Genomic DNA, 10,991 nt, shown 5'->3' with positions numbered 1-10,991 from the left:
GCAGAGAGGGAACCTGAGTGTAGCCTGCAGGAGAGCCCTTCAAGTATGCAAACAGTCCTTGCAGTAATGTCTCAGAGCAGGACATCCTCACTCGTGTAATATTGCTTACTAAACAAAACAACGTGCATTTCCCCAGTGAAGTGCCCCGAGTGAAAATCACTATTTAAATAAACTTGTGTGGTTTGTGTTAAGGGAGGGAGAGATGTGGAATCACCAGGGTGAGAGAATAATTCTATAAAATGGGCCCACTGTGCTGACCCCCACATGCTTTCTTTTCCAAGAAGCAATTTACCTGTACCCTTGCCTGGCCTAAGTGACTAGGATATATCACATTCCTCAGCAAATTACCTATTAACTGCAGGAGAAATGCAGGCCAAAAATAATGTTGATAAAAGGAACCCAACATTCCTTTTATACCTTTTATACCCTGAAGGTGGAGAATTTTGTGACCAGATCCTAAAACTCTGGGAGAGAGGGATAGTTCCTTCTAACCATAAAATCTGTAAGAATGTATGGTTAAGAATCCAGTTATGATACCTCCTGTTACCAGTGATGAACTCTGCTTCTCAAATGTTGAAGTCTGGACATTAGAGAAGCACACCCAGGCAAGCATATAAAGCTGGTTTTATTTATAGGTAGTAACACAAACTTCTCGCTGGGAGGGAGAAGGGGCCAGGGCTGGTAGTCTGGTATCCCAAGAAGGGAGAGCTCCCTGCCCCTTTTATAGACTAAAGTTTCCTTTGTTCTCCTGCTCTCTCCCCCCTTATCTTTTCCATCCCGTGTACCTGATTAGGCCCAGGACATGCCCATGGGATGGCCAAAAGGTGGGAAGCACCATAGGATTCACCTTGGCCTATAAAATGGATGGTCCATTCTTCCTGGGAATAGATTTTATTGGAGTGTTTACTGATCCAGCCCACACAGAAGAATTTGCTTATGAAAATTCTCCAGATCTTAACCCAAGACTTTTTAAATAGATAAGAACATGTGTGGTGTGGGGGCTGGAGTTGTTGCTTAGTAATAGCACACTTGCCTAGCACGTGTAAAGCACTAGGTTTGATTCTCAGCACTGCATATAAATAAGTAAAAGGTCCATTGACAACTAAAAAAATAATAAAGAAAAAAAAGAACACGTGGCAGTTTTGTATGACTAAATGTAAGAAGCAAAATTAAATGTGTGACATTCTGTGTGCTGTGAAACTTACAAAAACTAACTTGAGTGCTCTGTGCTGTAATAAGGTAATGATGTGGTGGTGCCCCCAAGTTGGAGACGTGTGCAACTGACCTCGAGTAAGATAACACTTCCCTCAGACCAAGACCGGCTGGATTTAAAAGGACTCATGACGAGCCTAGCTCCAGTCCCCATTTTACACCAATGACACCAGTGTTGCGCCAAGCCTGAAGGGGACTCACTGACTTGCTCGTTGCTTGCTGGAACATCCATGATCCTGACCGTGACCGAGATGTTCCTGTGGAAGTGACAGCAGAGCTGCCCGTGTGCATCCTGCCTGAGACATCTCTGCCCAGCCTGCCTGCTGTGACTGCACTGCCCTCCTTTGACTTCCAACGGTCCTCGCCGATCAGGACTCCGGCCGGAGGGAGTTCCCCAGCGAGATCTCCTGAGCTGTCTTCCTGACTGAACTCTGGTAGTCGCTGTCCTTCAACTCAAGACATGTCACACAGGAGTGGACCTTAGGAATGGGTCTCAGTAAGGAGTGAGTCTTGTTTATTTGGGGCTTGTAATAATTTAGTGATTAAGTTATGTGTGATATTGGTGTGACTAAAGGTTAGAATAACTACAAATAATTATGTGATCAACATCAAATAAAAGCCAATTGATTTTGGACCAAATTTACTCTCATTAACTCCTCCTTGCCGCTCGTGACACTAAACTAAGGATAGTAGCATTCACAACGATGCTGGGGATCTGGAGGCTTCACACATACCAGGCAAGTACTCTACCATAGAGCTATATCCCCAACACAAAATAAAAAGCATTTGTTAATGGTATCCAATGAATGGTAGTATATAATCCTTAAGATGAGGCTAAATGCTATTGCTAAGAGGAACACAGCATGAAACCAGGTTCTAGCTGTGCTTCGGCTCACAGAATACAAGTACTGATGTAGAGGTACTCTACATAATGTTTTTATCAGAATGGTTCCTGTTAGGAACATTTCCTACATGAGTAGGCAGGTTCCAAAGCAAAGAGTCTCATATGACTGTTGATAGCTTTCTACCACTCTTTCCTCGTACGTTTCTTATATTTCTTAATTCATCTTTGAGAAATGTAAACTGCTAAAGAATGTTAAGATAAAGATGTTGTAAAAGTCACTGGGAAATAAGATGCCTGATTTAGAGAGCTTATCCTCCAAAGATACCTGAACCTCTCTAGTTCTTCCTTTATAGTGACTGCTGATGTAATCACTGGAGAAACTAAAGATTCTAGACTTCTGTCTCTAAAGCTTGCCAAGTTATTTTTAAGTATTACAGAGATTGGATATGCTAAAAATAAGGCCCTAATTAACACACTTTGATCAATTTTTGTCATCTTAAAGAGAAGGTAGTACACAATTATATAACCCAAGTACCATAAAAGAGCCAAAGTTACAAATAAATGAAATATACGAAGTTAAAAAGAAAAAAAAAAAAAAAAAAGGTGGGAAGCAGATGGGCAGTGAGGTAGGGCCAAACAGAATGATCCAGGCAGGTAGCAGTCAAGGGGGCATTAACAACTCCCTGCCTGCAACCTTTTGGGACGGGTAGTATAGGCAGGTAATCTTCGTAATCAAAGGGCTCTGGAGACATTAACATTCCAATCTCATGGAGTCAGATCTGTCAGCCCATCATAGAGTGTCCTCTTCCCCTTTCCTATCCCTTCAATAAACTCATTCCTATTATTCTGAGCAACACGTCTGAAATCTTTTGGGGTTTCAAGAGGCGGGCTTTGTGCTGCCTTAGTTTCTCAGAAGTCCTCAGTTCCATAACAGTTTGGAAATTTTAGAAATATCGAGGTGAGGCAAGAACAAACACGGGCTCGGAAGTGGGTCAGCAACACAAACTTTTCTTCTGCCAGAAGGGCTGGAAACCTGGCTAGGAAGCACACTTGGGTGGGTCATCTGCCTCTTTTATTCCAGGGTTACAGTCCATGTGATCAACTAATTTTAAAATTGGGGAGGGCAAAGAGAAGGACTGTAGTTAAAAATGGCTACAAATGGATCTTTAAAACATTCCAATTAAGGCTAAATATTATACTCTGAAAATGGACCTTTGAACTTTCTGTTTCTCATGGAACTTGTTCTAGGAAACCCACAAAGATGGAGGTAGGGAAGTTATTAGCATGGAGCAGAGCACAGTAGTGATCTGTAGTCTTTCATTCATTCAAACACTTGCCAAATGTTTATTATCAACTTTCCAGAAATGCGTGGCAGTGCAGTTGTGGACAAACTTAGAAGGGCTTTAAAACAAAAAAGTCTTGCATTTTAGAAAGGGGAGGTGTGGAAATGAACTGCTGCAAAATGAAGTTCCAGGTTAGGTGGCTACACTGTGGCTTTGCAGTTCAGTATAGGAGAAAATTATTAATATAGCATTAATAATTAACCAAGACCTTTGATAACTGTGGTCTAGAGATGAGAAGTAGAATGAAATCCTGTGTTTGAAATGGCTCCAAATTAATACAAACACAGACAACTGAGATTTGATGCCTTATTCGCTTGAATAGCTAGAATTACCATTGGCTGACAATTTAATTTTCCATTTCTTAGGAGCTTTAAAAATTCCCATAGTACATTCTGAGACTCTTTGTGCACATTATACTACTTGGAATCTTTAGTAAATGATATATTCTCTGGTCTAGATTATTCCATTTTTGAAGACATGATATACATGCAGTCTAGTTTTGATGAAATCTATAGTAAAAGAAACAGTAACAAAATTATCCATGCAGACATGTGTACTTCACATATGTTTGGAAAAGGGAGAGATGACTCTGGGTTATACCTGTCAGAGGTTTCTTGTAGGACTTCAGTTATAGCCTGAGGTGACTTAAAGCAGTCCAAACCATGGATGATTTTGTCCCCCAGGAGACAGGTGACAATATCTGGACACATATTGTTTGTCCCAGCTTGGAGCAGAGGCATTTAGCCAGTAGAAGCCGGAAATGCTGTTACATACCCTTTGGTGCCTAAGCAGCCCCTCACAGCAAACAGTTATTCACTCAAAACATCACCAGTTGAGAAACTCTGATTTAGATGGTCAAAGAACCTAGGGAAACAAAAAAGAGGAATGAACTTGATGTATTCGTTGGACTCTAAGGAGACCTGCTGGTCTCAAGAGATGATTTCTGGGTGGGATTTGTGGTAAAAGGTGAGATTCAAATGATGGCATAAGTCTGCGTGATACAGAGCCTTGAAAGAGCCTAGGCAGGTTTGAATTTTATCCTGTCATGAGAGCAGTATTTATGGAATGTTTCTTTAACAGTGCGTAAAACAACAACAACAACAAACAAACCTATAGCTACTTCTATAAGAGAAAGTATTTAAAAACCTTTCATATTAAAGAAAGTTAGACAACATTGAAAGAATACTTTGAATTCTATTCTAGTTCTCCCCTTTCTGGTTTTAATTTTTTGTACTTGTAGACAGATGGAATGCCTTTATTTTATTTGTTTATTTTTACATGGTGCTAAGGATTGAACCTAGTGCCTCACAAATGCTAGGCAAGTCCTCTGCCACTGAGCCCCAGCTCCAGCCCAAGTTCTCCCCGTTCAACTAGGAAGCTGTATAACATTTGGTAAATAATTGTTTAGTTTCCTTTTCTGTACAATGATGACAGTTATGCGCTTATTTGATCATAGGAATGTAATGAGGATCTAGCACAGTAGATAAAAATAATTTAAGAATACATACCATTCACTAATGTTACACCAAAATCTGTTTTCATAGGAGGCTAGTGTAAGATTGTGGTGTGGGGAATTAAAAAAAAAAATGTACTCAAGCATGTTATCCAAAGAAAATAGGACAGCAATTAAAAAAAAAAAAAAAAAAAAAAACTTTGAGAAGCTTGCATTTTCACCATGGGTAAATGTTTCAACATTTTTAGAAAAAGATTATCTGTAGAGCATATTGTTTTCTTAAATGAATCTAAATAGGGAAGGGCAAATCAACCCTTTCCTTTCTAAACAAAGAGTCTTCTATTCTTCTCTGCCTTTATTGCCCCAAATATGGGACATCCCTTGGAGAAGTGACAAGGACCTAGATTCAGGTTTTTACTTTCCCATAAGATTTCCATGCTATTTAGACAACTCCAGTCAACTCTTGGCTTCATTTTTAATAATCTCTCAAGTGGAGATAATATCTTCCCTAAAAACACATCTACCCTAACTCACATTATCATATGATGAATAGGATGGTATTCATGAAAGTTTCTGGGATAATTGAAAACCTGGGATGTAAATTTACATTACTGGGATGTCAATACTGCAACTAACTACTCCTTAATTCTCACCATACTCTGACTGAGTCAGAGAAGACTCATCAGTGTTAGTGAAATTATCCATTACCTATGCTTTGAACTTACACTTTTATAATTTATTGTTTAATTTATCCTAAAGTTATTGCATTTATTTATTTGGTGTGTGGTCTAGATATTGTTTCAATCAAGTAAGGTGACCTTATTACTACCTGTCTTTATTTACTGGGATTTATGGCCCAAGAAAATATTTGTTCAGATGTTTTAGTCACATGTCAGTGTGCTAGTTTGTGTACTGTGGTGCTGGGAATGGATCCTAGGGCTTCTCACACCCTAAGGAACCACTCTACCACTGAGATGCACCTCCAGACCCAGCACATCATTTATTAACTGAAAATTTATTGTACACTATATGTATGCGACCATGCCAAGGGTTCTTTGGGGATATAAAGAAAGCATCAGGTCTATTTTCCATCTTCAAAGAGCTGAAAGTATTGATTGTGAGAATAATAAGACTTAGAAAAATGATTAGAGACTAAGAACATATAATAACTTGCTGAATTGTATGATCTATTAGTGCAAATGTCAGTTCAGAGAAGGAAGAATGCAAAGGACTTTTGGGTGGCAGAGCATTCATATTATATATGTATGCATATTTTGTATATATTTTATGCACATACATGTAGATATGTATATGTGTGTGTACAAACACACATAAAACCCCATATATGTGAATTTGTGTGTATTTGTATATATATACATGTGTGTGTCTGTATATATATACATATATATATATATATATATATATATATTTTTTTTTTTTTTTTAAGAGACAAATTCTCATTATGTTGCCCAGGCTGGCCCTGAGCTCCTGGGTTCAAGCAATCCTTCTGCATCAACTTTCTGGTTGCTGGTCCTACAAGTGTGCCCCATCACACCAAGGTATACTATTTTGTACCATTGTTTATTTATTATTAATTTAAATTTATGATTTGGGGACTTTAAAAAAAGTTGTAATAGTTCAGTAAATGTCTGTAAAGGCTTCAATCTAGTTAATTCTAATTGTCATTTTCCCACATTTGCTAACTCTTCATACACACATGCAATATATGCACTTTGGTTTTCTAAACCATTAGTTACACATGTCATGAAAATACTTGCTTACATACCTTAGTGTGTATCTCCTAAAACCAAGGTATATAATCATATATAATCATCACACATTGAAAATTAAACATTAATGCAACATTCTTACAACCTAGATTTCTCAATATAATTGTAACCACTTTGGTTTTTGATCCATGTTCCAATAAGGATCATACATATTTTAGTTGTCATGTATCTTTACTATTCCCCATCTAGAATAGTCTATTTTTGGTCCCTTATAACATCATTTGTTAAGAGTTTAGGCCAGCCATTGTCAAATTGCATTTTGTGGACCAACCACCTATAAATAAAGTTTTATTAGAATACAGGCATATTCATTCATGTACCTATTGTGTAAGGCCCCTCTTATGCTATAATGACAGAGTCGAAAATTTGTACCAGGGATCATGTTGACCTGAAACCTAAAATGTTTACTATCTGGTCTTTTAAAGAAATTTGCTGACCCCTTAATATAATCACCTGGTTACATATGTCACCCTCAGTTTGGTTTTGCTGTTTCCTTGGTTAGATCAGATTAAACATAAGTGACATAGGTTGGTGATGTTATGTCCTCCTCAGTATACTACAGAAGAAAGCACATGAGATCAATTTGTTAGGTAAGTAACACAGACACAAGCAAGGCCAGAGGAAAGAAGAGGGAAAGGGGGTGGACCAAGAGGAGAGGTCCCAAGACCAGATGACAAGAAGCCTATGCCCAGTTCCAGTCAGAACTGTAGGTTTTGTCTGGAAGTAGCATACCCATTCAGTCAAATTGATCCTAACTGTTCCCCAAGTTAGGATCACTAAGCTACAATATGTCCTATGGTAACATTTGGCACATTACCAAGGATTACAATTTTGTCCCTTTCCACTTTGTTGGTTTTCTTAGGGTATGCTGGGACAGTGCATGTGCCTTTTGTTTGGAGTTTTATAATACTGCTTGTCAACACACTTGCCTATCGTGTGGTAGGAAAAGGGGAGGAACACAAATAAGAGAATATTGGGACATATAGACAAACTGAACTCAAATATAGGAATGGGGGATGCTGCTACTCTCCTGTCTTGGGAGTGTCCATGTACGTTCACCTTTTGCTTAGTAAACATCCTTGGTCACACAACATACCACTTCTGGGTCTCATCTGAAATCTTTTCTTCATGAGCACAAGAACTGAGATTCAAGATGGCAGGCTAGAGGAAGGCTGTATTCCTAGTTGTTCCATGGCTCAGGATTTGAGCAGTGGGATTACTCTTCTCAGTGATGTGGGTGAAAGAGGGATTTCACTAAAACTCAACACTGGAATAATCAGAGTGTCTTAAAGCATCAGAAATTTGGGTACATTAAACAAAGAAGAAAGACACGTTGGAGCCAAGCCAGTTGCACTAGTGGCAGCACAGGTATAACAGAGAGAAGGAGAACACAGAAACACAATGGACAGATTTAGTACAGAAAAACCTGAGGTCAGAAAAGCAGCCTGAACTTAGCAGATGCGGAGGTTGCACAGTGCACTGGTGTTTGAAAAGTGTTCTGTGTTTCTCAACTAGCAACAGACAGGTAAGGTGCAATCATCTTTTATTTTTAATTAATTTTTTAATTTGTTCTAGTTTGTTGTGACATGACAGTAGAAAGCATTTATACATTTTGATAGATCATACATAAATGGAGTATACTTTCTCATTTTTCTGATTGTACATATTGCAGGATCACATCAGTCATGCAGTCATATAAGTACATGAGATATAAGTCTGTTTCACTCTACTATCATTCCTACACGGTACTCCTTCCCCTCCTTTCACTCCCCTCTACCTAATATAAAGTAACTCTATTCTTCCCTATTCCCCCCGCCCCTTATTGTGAATTAGCATCTGCATATCAGAGAAAACATTCGGTCTTTTGTTTTTTAGGTTTGGCTTATTATCTTGAAGCAACCACACTGCAGCTGCTACTGTGGAACAAACACTTCCATGCTGTCCTGGAAAATGCTTACCTTACGGCCTACGGTATACCTAGCAGAACGGGGAGTAAAAAAGGCACAGAGAAGATTTTACTCAGGGTGATTCAAATTGAAAATATGAAAGGGAGCCCAACTCAATTTTCCTTTGACAGCTCACGTGACCAGCTGAGTGAAGCAAGTGGAAAATCTGAACAGGCAGGTGTGAAAATACTCAGGGACTAAGCCTGCTGTGTTCATGGGCAGCAGAGTGGGTGGAGGATTGCCTTCCCTATGAGTAGAATTCGTGGGAGGAGCCAGACTCCCAGCAGAGACTGGCAACTTCCAGGCCCTAGAGGTATGTGGGAAGCCATCCATGACTAGCAGAATCAGGCTTGGCTGAGCCAAGGGATATGGAAGTCTGACTCCCAGGAACAGGCAGTCATGAGAGACTATTTCAGATAGCCTGGGGTATGTGACTCACTGCCTGAGAAAATGCTAATTCTACTGGGATGGCCCCCTAAAGCTAATGGCTTCCTTAACTCCACCCCACCCTGTTGCTCACAGAAGCTCCTCCTGGTCCCCCTTTACCTGTATGATGATAAATAAAGGCAAGGTGGGCTCTTCCATATTGTTGGAGGCTAGATCTTAGCATGGCTCAATCTGTCACACCCACTTCGATTTAAAAAGATAATTGTCTCCTGTGTTTATTCTATTAAATAAGTTTCTTAGTGATTAATCTAAAACTGGCACCTTGAAACCCTTCCCTCACACTCCCTGGATGTGGCAGGAACCCCTGCGGAGGTGTGTTGATCTAATGTCTGCAGAGCAGACACTACCAAACAAACCCCTGAGGCCTGATTAGACCTAAGCCCCACGTGTAACAAATTCCTTCATAGAACTTGCAAAGGTGCCACCCAAGTGGTGCATCAATCTGCTCTTTGCGGAGAAAACCCCAACTGACAGTACTTGCCATTCCATTCTAACTCACACTGGTGAGATGGGAAGCTGAGACTTATTTGAATCAGCTTCAGGCTTAGTCCACTCCAAATGGCAGCCTAGAGAGCAACACAAAAAGAGTAAGGGGTTCACAATCCCCAGCCCTTTTCTCACTCACAGTGCATAACTCAAGAAAAAAGAGAGGTGGCAGGCATAGGCAGTGACCATCTATTCTCGTCAACTATTTTGACCTGCTCAGTGGAGATGATTCCTTCATTTTTCATTAAGAATTTTTTTCTTTTTGTATTGTGCGTGCGTGCGAGTGTATGTGTGTGTGTTTGCTTGCTGTGCTGATGGGTTGTTTCTGGACATACATACATGTGCATATTTGTATCTTTTTTTTCTTGCATTTTTAGCATATAAAAAATGTTATTTTTCCTTGTCTTTTGACATTAGGGTGTTTGGTTTGTATATTTTGGTTCTGATTTGTATTGCTTTTGTTTCTCTTTCTTTCTTCTCTTCTCCTGCTAACAAATGCTATTGTTCTCTTCCTTTACTTCATTACTTCTATTTTTCTCCTCCTTCCTTATAATGGTCACCTGCTACATCTATTCTGATTCTCTCTGTTCACTTTTTGAAACTGTAAACTCTTCTTTACCTTTGTATCACATTTTCTTTTCTCTTAACTATATTCTTAACATAATTTAGAACTAATTGATTTGTGTAACTCCTGCCCTGCCATTAATGCTGTTGCAATTATTACAGCTGTGGATGACATAGTTGACCCCAGTTGTTTGCTTTAATGACAGACCTAGTTCATGGTTACTGATTGTTTTTGGAGTGGGCAATTGGTGACCCCACCATTTCTGTTCTTTGTAAATGTCATAGTAGGAACCAAGTATTTATTTTAATGCTATATATTGTTTGCATTGGTTGTTGCTACTGTTTGTCCCCATGCCCCCCACCCCATTCATGCCCCACACCTACAAGGGGATCTCAATCCAATTAACTCTAGGACAATTTAGCAAGTGGAGACTATGTTCCCAAAAAGGCCCAAACACAAGAGTGGAAGAGAAATCCCTCCCAAAAGATGCCTAAAACCCAAAACAGGAATACAAGAAATGTAAAATAACAACCTAACAACACCTCCTAAAGTTCATAATTCACCATCAACTGAACCCTCCCCAAATTGAAGTGGATGAAATATTGGATAAAGAATTCAAAATAATCACTATAAAAGTGATTAATGAATTCCAAGAGATGACAAAAAACCTGAATGAATTAAGAAAGTCAGTTCAAGACACAAATGAGAAATTCAATAAGAAATATTGAAAAAGAACCAAACGGAAATCTGTGAAATGAAAGACACAATGAATCAAATAAAATATTCAGTTGAATGTTTGTAGAGTAGATCATGCTAAAGACAGAATTTCAGAGCTGGAAGACAAATGCCTAGCCTTGAGCATTCAGACAGCATTAAAGAAAGGAAAGTAAGTAACTACAAACACA

Source organism: Sciurus carolinensis, chromosome 5 (assembly GCF_902686445.1).
Source record: "Sciurus carolinensis chromosome 5, mSciCar1.2, whole genome shotgun sequence".
In the NCBI taxonomy this organism is placed as follows: Eukaryota; Metazoa; Chordata; class Mammalia; order Rodentia; family Sciuridae; genus Sciurus; species Sciurus carolinensis.
Note: the sequence above shows the minus strand (reverse complement) of the source record.